The 14,028-nt window shown below is 43.3% G+C and overlaps 1 protein-coding gene across 1 annotated transcript in view; it reads left to right on the plus strand.

The window, feature by feature from the left end:
* LOC121582250 (protein kinase C-binding protein NELL1-like) overlaps positions 1 to 14,028 on the plus strand; it is a 604,927-nt gene that overhangs the window by 367,417 nt on the left and 223,482 nt on the right. The gene's annotated exons all lie outside the window — the stretch shown is intronic.

A 14,028-nucleotide genomic window follows, 5' to 3' on the forward strand; every position in this document is an offset into this window, starting at 1 on the left:
AACAACTTTTTTTCCAATAGTTTACTAAGGGTTGGTAACATCCAGGTTGTCAGACCCAGTGGCTTGTCATTGTTGATAGACAACAATCATTTTTTCTCCTCTTCCACACTCACTTTTCAGAATTCAAAAGTACAATGCTTGTATTTCATAATTTGGTAAGCGTTTGTTGATGAATGAGCCATCTGATTCAATGAATGATTTGCCTTTTTGCCCAAAATGTCATTTAAGGTGCTCCAAAGCTTTATACTATCATTCTTTATATCATTTATTTGTGTTTCATACTATGGTTTCATTTTCTTTTTCTTTAGTTTAGTCACATGGTTTCTCAATTTGCAGTACGTTTGCCCATCGGTTGTGCTGCCAGACTTATTTGCCATACCTTTTGCCTCATCCCTCTCAACCATACAATTGTTAAATTCCTCATCAATCCAAGGGGATTTAACCGTTTTTACAGTCATTTTCTTTATGGGTGCATGCTAATTAGTAACTGGAGTAAGCAATTTCATACTTGTGTCAAGTGCAGTGTCTGGTTGCTCCACATTACATACCACAGACCAGCAAATATTATTTACATCATCAACATAAGAATCACTACAAAACTTAATGTATGACCTCTTATACACTATATTAGGCTCAGCCTTTGGAACTTTGGTTTTCCTATATATGGCTACTATATTGTGAGCACTACATCCGATGGATTTGGATACTGCTTTCAAACAAATTTCTGCAGCATTAGTAAAGATGTGATCAATACATGTTGATGATTTCATTCCTGTGCCGTTTGTAACTACCCTGGTAGGTTGACTGATAACCTGAACCAGGTTGCAGGCACTAGTTACAGTTTGACGTTTTTTCTTAGAGTGGCAGCTTGATGAAAGCCAGTCAATATCTAAATCACCCAGAAAATATACCTCTCTGTTCATATCACATATATTATCAAGCATTTCACACATGTTATCCAGATACTGACTGTTAGCACTTGGTGGTCTATAGCAGCTTCCCACAAGAATGGGCTTTAGGTGAGGCAGATGAACCTGTAGCCGTATTACTTCAACAGTACTTAACATGAAATCCACTCTAAGCTTTACAGGAATGTGGTTCTGAATATAGACCGCAACACCGCCCCCTTTTTTTATGTATTTTCGGTAGATGTTATAACCACGTATTGCTACCACTGTATCATCAAAGGTATTATCTAAGTTAGTTTCAGAGATAGTCAGAATATGAATGTCATCTGTTACAAGCAAGTTATTGACTTCATAAACCTTGTTTCTTAGGCTACATATGTTAATATGGGCTACTTTTAGCACTTTTCTGGGTTGCTTGATTCTTTTTAATGCTTTACTGGGAAGCTTATCAGAAGTAGACTTGCTCATGTTATTTATATTGGAGCTGATGGTGCAGGGTGAGCTGCACACAGTGGACTTCCTACTAGGGCACACCGCCTCAGTGCTAACAGTGTAACTCTGGTTCATAGGCACATGATTACTGCATACAATAACTGTAGGATCAACAGAGTAAAGCTAATGGGTAAGAAGACACTCAGGGCCTCATTGCAGAGGTGGCTGGTGGTGAGATATATAGATGGATGATATCATAATGGCTAGAATGGAATTGATGGCAAGGTATCAAACACATGGTTTACATTTGTTTGACCCTGTCATTTTATTTTATTCCAACCATTACGATGAGCCCGTCCTCCTATACTGTATCTCCATCCACCAGCCTCCTTTGGCTTATTGGCTAAAATAGTTCCAGGGATTGTAGGTATTCCCCAGCCATGGCTACTTCAGAGGGTCTGTGAAGACACTATACAGCAGGACACTGAGAGCCAGTTGAGTTGGATTATGGGTATAGGAGTTTCTGGGCTGTTTTAGTTGTCATGGATTTCGGGGTATGAGACACTTGGCCTTTCCATGGGCTTATTGGGTTGTACACAGAGGGCTCATTGGCATAGTAGACTAGTGCCGATTAATTTGGCTTATTATGTTTACAATAAATTGAGCCTATGGCAACAGTAGGAGGGCCCTTTGAGTGGGCCTACTGGTGTGGAGTTTTGGACACTGATGGGCTCTTACTTACTGGGTACAGATTTAGGATCTTAATTTGATCACCCTGTTGCAGGATAACTTCTGATGTTTGTAATTTCCACTTAGACATGTCAGACTTGATGTTCCCTTACAAAAATTTCCATTCATTATCACCCACATAATAATTCAAATGTCCTGTTGCTGCAGGATTATTTTCCTGTGGTTCCCATTCAGTTGACTCATGTTTAGAAGACTGTTCTCTCTCTCTCTCTCTCTCTCTCTCTCTCTCTCTCTCTCTCTCTCTCTCTCGTTGTATTTAATCTGCACAGTGAAGAGGTTTACCCAAAGGTCTTCTCAAGTCCACGACATCCCAAACCGAGTGAGTGAGTGAGAGAGAGACTTACTTTTGTACTCCCCTATTTAGTATTTGAGTATGGAGGTGTTATCCATGTTTGGGTTTGGGTAATCTCTTAAGGCTGCTCAAAGACATTTACCAAATGGATTAGCTTGATATGTCCCAACTATAGTGTGTGTAATAGTGAATACTAGAGTAAAGTATTTATACCATAGTATACTATAGTATTTTTTCATGTGGATATGGTTATATCTTTACTCTCCAATCAATCAATTAATCAATCAATCAATCAATCAATTCGCCTCTCTCTCTCTCTCTCTCTCTCTCTCTCTCTCTCTCTCTCTCTCTCTCTCTCTCTCTCTCTCTCTCTCTCTCTCTCTCTCTCTCTCTCTCTCTCTCTCTCTCTCTCTCTCTCGCTCTCTCTCTCTCGCTCTCTCTCTCTCTCCCAAAGCAGTTATTAAAGAGGAACACTGTTCACAGGATGACGTTTTCCTACGATATCATGTTGGCTCAATTATTATTACACCTTGTCCCATGTGGCTCAGTTGGTAGAGCATACCGTAGCACTTGCAGCGCCAGCGTTGTAGGTTCGATTCAAATCAAGACATTTCTATTGTTATATTATTAGTATTGTAACAATGTGAAAATAGTAGAAGTAGGAATGGCAAGGAAAATGTATAAACAGATAAATATAGGTTACATTTACTTTGGTGTTTGAGCACCACTGATTGCCTTCTCTGGCTCTCCCCCTCTTTTGGATCTCCTTCCCAAAGCAGTTGTTAAAGATGAACATTCTTCTCCAGACGTCCGTACCTCCCAGGCTCAGCTAATGCTCAGAGAAAAATAATTATTATTTCAAAAGTAGTAATTGCTTATGAAAATTCATAGTGCCTTCGAGGTAGCGTATTTGCTTCCAGTTCTTCATTTTATATGTTTTTAATTTGGATGAGTGCAGAATGAAGCACCTCTGAGTTGACATAGTAATTGCTCATCTTCCCATCCATTCTACTGGTTCATCTAATGTTCCTCTAACATTCTACTTCAGATGTACATTCCAGGTTCTAACTCACAGAGAGGCAGAGCTTTTATCCGTGTGCTTTCACCAAACCACCATCTGCTATGCTTGTTCTTCAAATCATTAGCAATCACCTGTTAACAAGTCTGAACATACACTGTACAGTACATACAGTGGGAAAAAAAAGTATTTATCAGCCACCAATTGTGCAAGTTCTCCCACTTAAAAAGATGAGAGAGGCCTGTAATTTTCATCATAGGTACACGTCAACTATGACAGAAAAAATGAGAATTTTTTTTCCAGAAAATCACATTGTAGGATTTTTAATGAATTTATTTGCAAATTATGGTGGAAAATAAGTATTTGGTCAATAACAAAAGTTTCTCAATACTTTGTTATATACCCTTTGGTGGCAATGACACAGGTCAAACGTTTTCTGTAAGTCTTCACAAGGTTTTCACACACTGTTAATGGTATTTTGAACCATTCCTCCATGCAGATCTCCTCTAGAGCAGTGATGTTTTGGGGCTGTCGCTGGGCAACACGGACTTTCAACTCCCTCCAAAGATTTTCTATGGGGTTGAGATCTGGAGACTGGCTAGGCCACTCCAGGACCTTGAAATGCTTCTTACGAAGCCATTCCTTCGTTGCCCGGGCGGTGTGTTTGGGATCATTGTCATGCTGAAAGACCCAGCCACGTTTCATCATCAATGCCCTTGCTGATGGAAGGAGGTTTTCACTCAAAATCTCACAATACATGGCCCCATTCATTCTTACCTTTACACGGATCAGTCGTCCTGGTCCTCTTGCAGAAAAACAGCCCCAAAGCATGATGTTTCCACCCCCATGCTTCACAGTAGGTATGGTGTTCTTTGGATGCAACTCAGCATTCTTTGTCCTCCAAACACGACGAGTTGAGTTTTTACCAAAAAGTTATATTTTGGTTTCATCTGACCATATGACATTCTCCCAATCCTCTTCTGGATCATCCAAATGCACTCTAGCAAACTTCAGATGGGCCTGGACATGTACTGGCTTAAGCAGGGGGACACATCTTGCACTGCAGGATTTGAGTCCCTGGCGGCGTAGTGTGTTACTGATGGTAGGCTTTGTTACTTTGGTCCCAGCTCTCTGCAGGTCATTTACTAGGTCCCCCCGTGTGGTTCTGTGATTTTTGCTCACCGTTCTTATGATCATTTTGACCCCACGGGGTGAGATCTTGTGTGGAGCCCCAGATCGAGGGAGATTATCATTGGTTGTGAATGTCTTCCATTTCCTAATAATTGCTCCCACAGTTGATTTCTTCAAACAAAGCTGCTTACCTATTGCAGATTCAGTCTTCCCAGCCTGGTGCAGGTCTACAATTTTGTTTCTGGTGTCCTTTGACAGCTCTTTGGTCTTGGCCATAGTGGAGTTTGGAGTGTGACTGTTTGAGGTTGTGGACAGGTGTCTTTTATACTGATAACAAGTTCAAACAGGTGCCATTAATACAGGTAATGAGTGGAGGACAGAGGAGCCTCTTAAAGAAGAAGTTGCAGGTCTGTGAGAGCCAGAAATCTTGCTTGTTTGTAGGTGACCAAATACTTTTTTTCCACCATAATTTGCAAATCAATTCATTAAAAATCCTACAATGTGATTTTCTTTTTTTTTTCCTCAATTTGTCTTTCATAGTTGACATGTACCTATGATGAAAATTACAGGCCACTCTCATCTTTTTAAGTGGGAGAACTTGCACAATTGGTGGTTGACTAAATACTTTTTTTCCCCATTGTAGAACTAGATCAACCCAAATAAGGAGAACAGAGACGTGTCCTTCTTCTGTATTTCTCTCTTATTTTAGACAGTTCAGAATGTAGAGAATATAGATATAGGGTTATAGTTTGTAGAGGGGAGAAAGTTATAGAAAATGGCCGGGGTGGAATTCGATCCCATGTTGCTTCAGGACAATATGTGCTTGGTAGACTGCACCACGCAGAGAGCACAGCATTGGTCATAATAAATTATTCAAATTGAAATGGACAACCCAGAGTTGGACAACCTCCCAGCATCTCATTATGAGAGAAGAGAGCAGCTTGCTCCACACGCTGGCCTGGGAGACCAATCCTAATCCCAGGGAAAAGCCTGGGAAAACACCACGGCTGTGATTGATTGGTCGTGTCAGTCAACACTCAGCACTCGCAGCACTACAAAGGCTCCCGACAAGGCATACGGTCGGCATCACCGGCTAGGTGTCTAAGCCTCATAGACAGCCTGGGCAGGTGTATCAAGATAGACAAGGCATCAGCCCCCTTGTACCTTTTCCCTTAGATTACAGTATTCGTCAATAAGAGAGGGGCTCATCTTTCCTGCCATGTCCATCCCACTGCAGCCTGGAATTTGTGTTTCGCACCTATCCCCTCATTCCTATCCCTCATACAGAATTATATTCCCCAGAAAAATAACAACAAGACCAACAAACAAGCCAGAGGTAGTCAGGACATCCTGGTTTTTCCTTTTGCTTCCTTAGCTTAGGAAAACACGTCAGGCAGCATTACTGAAATAGAACGCTGTGGAGTTATCATATTGCTGCAGCTTTGAATGCATCTATATGTGCATCTAAAGATGGCATATCCATATTAATATATTTATTTTTATTTATGGGAAATCTCAGAGACATTAAATACTAATTACACGAGGGAAAGTGTGTACTCTGTGAGCATTCTGCAATTTAGGTCTTAAAACGACCACATGGAACCAAGTGTTCCAACTTAAGTCCACATAACATGCTATGTGACAGGGAAATTCAAATCTGAGCCTGGAGGTCTGGAATACTGCTGGTTTTCTGTTCTACCTGATAATAAGGTCTAAATCAGTCTTTCATTGGGGGAAGAATGGGTAAGTGTGATGAGGTGTGAATGAAGAAGTCAGACGCAGGAGGTAAAACACCGAAGTCCAGAGTTTATTCCGTTTACATAAATAAAACGCACCCAGCGTCAAAACGAAACTATAACAAGGGAAAATATTCCACCTTGGCAAAATACAAATGGAAGAGTAGCTCAATCGAGCTACTCGCTCTCACAATAAACAATCACTAGTGATGGATCGGGGTGAGCCAGTACCGGGGCGGAGGTGAACATACCCCGTAACCTACTGAAGGCCAAATCAGCCTCAGCAGACCAGCGGAGCCGGGACGGCCCACCCTTCAACAAGGAGATAATGGGAGCTGCGACCTTGCCAAAGCCCCGAATAAACCTCCGATAGTAGTTGACAAAGCCAAGGAAGCGCTGCACCTCCTTCACCGTGGTTGGAGTCTGCCAATTACGCACTGCTGAAATGCGATCTCCCTCCATCTCCACACCTGTGGTAGTAATGCGGTATCCGAGGAAGGAGATTGACTGCTGGAAAAACTCACACTTCTCTGCCTTGGCATGAAGATCATTTTCCAGCAGTCGGACCAATACCTTGCGAACCAGGGACACATGCTCGGCGCGCGTAGAGGAATAGACCACCACACCGCGACCAAGCATGTCCCGAAACACCTCGTTCACAAAGGACTGGAAAATGGATGGAGCATTATAATAATAATAATAATATGCCATTTAGCAGACGCTTTTATCCAAAGCGACTTACAGTCATGCGTGCATACATTTTTTTGTGTATGGGTGGTCCCGGGGATCGAACCCACTACCTTGGCGTTACAAGCGCCGTGCTCTACCAGCTGAGCTACAGCATTCATCAAACTGTAGGGCATCACCAGGTATTCATAATGCCCCGAGGTTGTGCTGAATGCTGTTTTCCACTCATCCCCTTCCCGAATACGCACCAGGTTGTAGGCACTCCTGAGGTCTAATTTGGTGAAAAAAACGGGCCCCATGCATTGACTCAATCACTGAAGGAATGAGGGTAAGAGGATAACTAAATCGTACCGTCACCTTATTCAGTGGTTGATAATCAATGCACGGGCGTAAACCGCCATCTTTCTTCTTCACAAAGAAGAAACTTGAGGAAGCAGGTGAAGTGGAGGGACGTATATATCCCTGGCGCAGGGACCCGGTGACGTATGTTTCCATAGTCTCCGTTTCAGCCTGCGACAGTGGATACACATGACTCCTGGGAGGTACAACGTCTACTCGAAGGTTTATCGCGAAATCCCACTCCCGATGAGGTGGTAATTTAGTTGCTAGCGTCTTGTAAAACGCGAGCGCCAGATCATGGTATTCGGGGGGAATGCACACTGTGGGAGTACCGTCTGGACTTTCCACCGTGGTCGCACCAACAGAAACACCTAGACACCTACCCGGACACTCACGCGACCACCCCGTAAGAATCCTCTGCGGCCATGAAAAATTGTGGTTGTGAAGGGCTAACCACGGAATACCTAAGACTACAAGGTAAGCAGGAGACTCAATAATCAAAAAAGTGATCTGCTCAACATGCGTCTCCTGTATAATCATGGTGACTGGTACAGTAACCTCCTTAACCAACCCGGACCCTAATGGTCGACTATCAAGTGCTCTGATGGGGAGTGGAATGGATAGGGGAACCAATTAAATGCCTTGACGGCGTGCAAATGCCCTGTCCATAAAGTTCCCAGCTGCGCCTGAATCGACTAGCGCCTTACACTGGGAAACTACCAGGTAATCGGGAAAGGAGATAGATAAGGTAGAGTGCGCCGCAAAGGGCTCTGAACAAGTTTGGGTGTTCGTTACCTGGGGTGATGCGTGAGTACCCTGCCTACCGCCTCCAGACCCAAAAGAACGTTGACTACGACGTGAGGTGGATTGTCTCTTTGTGCCACCAGAGTGGCACTGTCACTGTCCTCCTGCGCTCTCTTGACCGGCGGCTCCCCCCAGCTCCATCTGCTCGCGGTCAGAGTCGTCCGGAGTGGAAACGGGCAGACCCCTACCAGGACGTCCTCTGGCTGCTAGCAGATTGTCCAGCCGGCTGGCCATGTCCACCAGTTGGGAGAACGATAGCATGGCATCACGGCAGGCTAGCTCCTGTCAGACGTCCTCCCTTAGGTGGCACTGGAAATGGTTGATGAGGGCCCGCTCGTTCCACCCGGACCCCGCTGCCAGCGTCCAGAACTCCAGTGCGTAGTCCTGTGCGGTCCTTGTCCCATGCCTCAGATGGACCAGTCGTTCGGCCGCCTCTCGACCCTCAGGCAGGTGATCGAAAACGGCCCGAAAGAGGCGAGCAAACTCCCCATAGTCCTCCAACGCGGCACCTCCCTCGTTCCACACCATGTTGGCCCACTCCAGGGCTCTCCCACAAAGGCAGGAAACGAGGACGGATACCTTCTCCCGCTCCAGTGGCGCCGGCCTGATGCTGGAGAAATACAGCTCAAGTTGGAGCAGAAATCCCTTACATTGCGCTGCCGTCCCATCAAACGCCGGTGGCCGGGATATCTGGATCCCTCCAGGGGCTGGGGTGTAGGTGGCTGGATCCGGTTGACCAGCTGGTCTCGATAGATAGGAGGTAAAAAGTCCAGAGTTTATTCCGTTTACATAAATAAAACGCACCCAGCGTCAAAACGAAACTATAACAAGGGAAAATATTCCACCTTGGAAAATACAAATGGAACCGAGCTACTCGCTCTCACAATAAACAATCACTCACAAAGACAAGGGGAGCAGAGGGAACACTTATACACATACTAATTAGGGGAATGAACACCAGGTGTGTATGAACCTGGTGATCGATGTAACCTGCCCGAACAAGGAGGGGAGGCAGCCTTGGCGGAAGTAGTGACAGTAAGAATGAAAATCAGCAGTGAAAATGTGTCCCTTGGTTTGACTGTGATGTAGCGACAGTATACTGTCTTCTCCTCAGCCTAGTTGGTGCCTACAGTGCATTCGGAAAGTATTCAGACCCCTTGACTTTTTTCACATTTTGTTACGTTACAGCCTTATTCTAAAATTGATTAAATATAAATGCCCCATAATGACAAAGCGGAAATAGGTTTTTAAAATGTCCACAAATGTATTTAAAATCAAATCTTATTGACATAAGTATTCAAACCCTTTGCTATTAGACTCGAAATTGAGCTCAGGTGCATCCTGTTTCCATCGATCATCCTTGAGATGTTTCTACAACTTGATTGGAGTCCACCTGTCGTAAATTCAAGTTATTGGACATGATTTGGAAATGTACACACCTGTCTATATAAGGTCCCACAGTTGACAGTGCATGTCAGAGCAAAAACCAAGCCATGAGGTCGAAGGAATTGTCTGTAGAGCTCCGAGACATGATATTGTCGAGGCACAGATCTGGGGAAGGGTACCAAAAAATGTCTACAGCATTGAAGGTCCCCAAGAACACAGTGGCCTCCATCATTCTTAAATGGAAGACGTTTGGAACCACTAAGACTCTTCCTAGAGCTGTCTGCCCGGCCAAACTGAGCAATTGGGGGATAAGGTCCTTGGTCAGGGAGGTGACCAAGAACCTAATGGCCACTCTGACAGAGCTCCAGAGTTCCTCTGTGGAGATGGGAGAACCTTCTATGCAGCACTCCACCAATCAGGCCTTTATGGTAGAGTGGCCAGACAGAAGCCACTCCTCAGTAAAAGGAAAATAGCTGTGCAGCGATGCTCCCCATCCAACCTAACAGAGCTTAAGAGGATCTACAGAGAAGAATGGGAGAAACTCCCCAAATACAGTAGGGCCAGGCTTGTAGCATCATACCCAAGAAGGCTCAAGGCTGTAATCGCTGCCAAAGGTGCTTCAACAAAGTACTGAGTAAAGGGTCTGAATATTTATGTAAATGTGACATTTAAGATTTTATATTTTATATTTTCTGCAAAAAATTCTACAAACCTGTTTTTGCTTATGGGGTATTGTGTATAGATTGATGAGGGTAAAAAACATTGAAAATGATGTGCTCCTTTTCGCTGTTCTTTCTCCAAATGTCTTGAAATTCCGAATGCACAGTATATGCCCCTTGGCATGCCCTACAACTGCTCTGGGGACTCACACAGAGTCCTGTTCAGTTAGAGTCAAGTTCCGCGGCCCCGTGGAAATCTAATTAGCATATTTTTTTAAATCCCCATATCAAACTGTCAGTTTAAGCGAGAGATATCAGGATTTTTGCATTGGATTTTTGCAAGTGTCAAGGGTTTGATATCTGCTCCATGGTGGGTCCTAATATCATGTTTGTATTTATTTGATTAACTTTGATTTATTCAGGGCAACCCAATTGAGACCAATGTCTCATTTACAATGGTGCCCTGAGGACAAAAATTACATCAATATAGCATAAACAAAAATATAAAATAACTACAAGACAGCTAAAAATACATTACATCAGGTTATTTAAACAAGTTATAATAATTAATTGAAACAACTGCACACTTCAGTGAACTCATTTAACAACAGAGTTTTAAACTGCCCTGTCGGCACCAGGGAATCCAGGTGTAATTTATTTTATAAGGTAATCCATAACTGTGGTACATTACAACTAAAGGCAGATTTACCAAACTTTGTGGAGACAAGCGGGACCTCAAGAGTTAACCAACCCTGCGAACGGGTTTGGTATCTCATATTTTTGTATTTCAACAGGGAAGTGAGGTATGCTAGAAGTTTGTGGAGCAGAGCTTTGTAAACAATAAGGGAATAATGAAGTGATCTACGGGACTTTAGTGAGGTCCAGCCGACATTCTGATACAGGAGGCAGTGATGAGTATTAAAACTGTCACCTTTAATAAAGGAAATGGCGGTATCGTAGACGCCATCCAAAGGTTTAAGAGTAGTGGCTGCTGCATTCTGGTAAATGGTGTCACCATAGTCAAGAACTGGCAGGAAAGTTGACAGTACCATCTGCTTCCTGCTGTTCATGGAGAGGCAAGATCTATTTCTAAAAAAGAAGCCAACTTTCAATCTTAGCTTTTTAACTAGCTCATCAATATGTTTTTTAAACGTTGGATCTTTATCAATCCAAACGCCCAGATATGTATAGGCGGGAAGCTGCTCGATGAGAGAACCATCCAGATATGTGGTAGTAGAGTAGGGGCCTGAGGGCACACAATTAATGTGTTGTGAAATCTGTTGTGAATGTATTGTAATGTTTTTAAAATTGTATAACAGACTTAATTTTACTGGACCCCAGGGAATCCATAATACATACAAAATCCAAATGAGTGAATATGTAGCCCATCTGAGAAATGTTTCTGTCAATTAGAGAACAACATATAACATTTAGTTTTGCCCGCATTTAAGTACAAGTTTTAAATCAACAAGATTTTTCAGTAAAATCAGATTGCAGCTCTAACATAGCTTGGTCAACAGTCGGTGCAATGGCATACATAACCGTATCGTCTGCATACATATGAATATTACAGGATTTAATACATAGACCAATATCATTTATATAAATAGTAAAGAGAAGAGGTCCCAAAATTGACCCCTGCAATACACATTTTGTAATATCGAGGAAATTACACTTGACACCATCAGAAAGCACACATTGTGTCCTGTCTTGAAAATAGTTAATAAACCATTTGCCAGACTCCTTATCCAGGACCATTTCAGACAGATTTTGAATGAGTAGGGAATGGTCAACTTTGTCGAATGCCTTAGAAAGGTCTATAAATAAGGCAGGCACAATGATTTTTATGATTTAGGCAATTTAACACATCATCTAAAACAAGCATAGTGTCCGAAACAGTGCTATGTCCAGATCTAAAACCAGATTGGTGCATATTTAGAATAGGGTGAGAAGTTTAAAAAGTCCTTAGCTGGGAGTTGGTCAAGGATACTACAGAACCAAAATATAAACGCAGCGTGTAGTGTTGGTCCCATGTTTCATGAGCTGAAATAAAAGATCCCAGGAAGTTTCCATATGCACAAAAAGCTTATTTCTCTCAAATTTGTTGCACAAATTGTTTTACATCCCTGTTAGTGAGCATTTCTTCTTCACCAAGATAATCCATCCACCTGACAGGTGTGACATATCAAGAAGCTGATTAAACAGCATGATCATTACAAAGGTGCACCTTGTGCCGGGGACAATAAAAGGCCACTCTAAAATGTGCAGTTTTGTCACACAACACAATGCCACAAATGTCACAAGTTTTGAGGGAGTGTGCAATTGGCATACTGACTGCAGGAATGTCCACCCCAAAAATAAATAAATATATATATATATATAATTGGTCACATACACGTTTTAGCAGATGTTATTGCGGGTGTAGCGAAATGCTTGTGCTTCTAGCTCCGACAGTGCAGTAATATCTAACAAGTAATATCTAACAATTTCACAACATATACCCAATACACACAAATCTAAGTAAGGAATTAATTAAGAATATATACAGTGGGGAAAAAAAGTATTTAGTCAGCCACCAATTGTGCAAGTTCTCCCACTTAAAAAGATGAGGGATGCCTGTAATTTTCATCATAGGTACACGTCAACTATGACAGACAAATTGAGGGAAAAAAATCCAGAAAATCACATCGTAGGATTTTTTATGAATTTATTTGCAAATTATGGTGGAAAATAAGTATTTGGTCACCTACAAACAAGCAAGATTTCTGGCTCTCACAGACCTGTAACTTCTTCTTTAAGAGGCTCCTCTGTCCTCCACTCGTTACCTGTATTAATGGCACCTGTTTGAACTTGTTATCAGTATAAAAGACACCTGTCCACAACCTCAAACAGTCACACTCCAAACTCCACTATGGCCAAGACCAAAGAGCTGTCAAAGGACACCAGAAACAAAATTGTAGACCTGCACCAGGCTGGGAAGACTGAATCTGCAATAGGTAAGTGTTACGATTTAACTGGATAGAACCCAAATGCAGACAAGTACACCAAGCCAGAGAAGTTTTAACAGGTTTATTATAATGTTCAATAGTCCAGGTTTCCAATAAATGGGGAAGAGCTAGTCCAGGTTACAGGGAGGGTACAGATCCAGGTCAGGGCAGGTGTGGTACCGTAATGTCCTAGTGTCCGTGGTGAGTCCAAAGGAGAGGCCCGATAGTGGAGAGCAGGATGGTGGTGGCAGGAGTGAAGCGGAGGCAGGAGTCAGGTTCCAAATATCTGTGGCACAGGAGAAAAAGTAAATAAACAGTCCAAAAAACACAAGAGCGAAAACAGACAGGTTGAGTCGGCAGCGAGACTAACATGGTTGTCTTGACTATGATCTGACGATGAGTGGAAAGTTTGACCGGGTCTTAAAGGCTGAGGTGATTATGGTGAATGAGCTGCAGCTGGAACCCTGACTCCCGCACACCAGACTTCACTCCTGCAATCAAGGACAGACAGAGGGGAGGGGGAGAGCAGAGAGAGAGCTACCTAGCAGCAGTAGGCCTAACAGTACCCCCCCTCTACGGACGCCACCTGGCGGCCGACAGGGTTTATCAGGATGTAACCATGAAACTCACGAACCAGAGCAGGATCCACAATGAAGCTCCTGGGCACCCAGGAACGTTCCTCAGGACCATAACCCTCCCAATCCACCAGGTACTGGAAACCACGACCCCGGCGGCGAACATCCAGAAGTCGCCGGACAGTGTAGACCGGACCCCCACCCACGATCTTGGGTGGAGGAGGGGGACGAGAGGGCGGGCACAAAGGGCTAACCGACACAGGCTTAATCTGGGAAACATGAAAGGTGGAATGAACCCGTAGGGAGGCAGGAAGCTGTAGCTTA

Source organism: Coregonus clupeaformis, chromosome 15, assembly GCF_020615455.1.
Source record: "Coregonus clupeaformis isolate EN_2021a chromosome 15, ASM2061545v1, whole genome shotgun sequence".
NCBI lineage: Eukaryota > Metazoa > Chordata > Actinopteri > Salmoniformes > Salmonidae > Coregonus > Coregonus clupeaformis.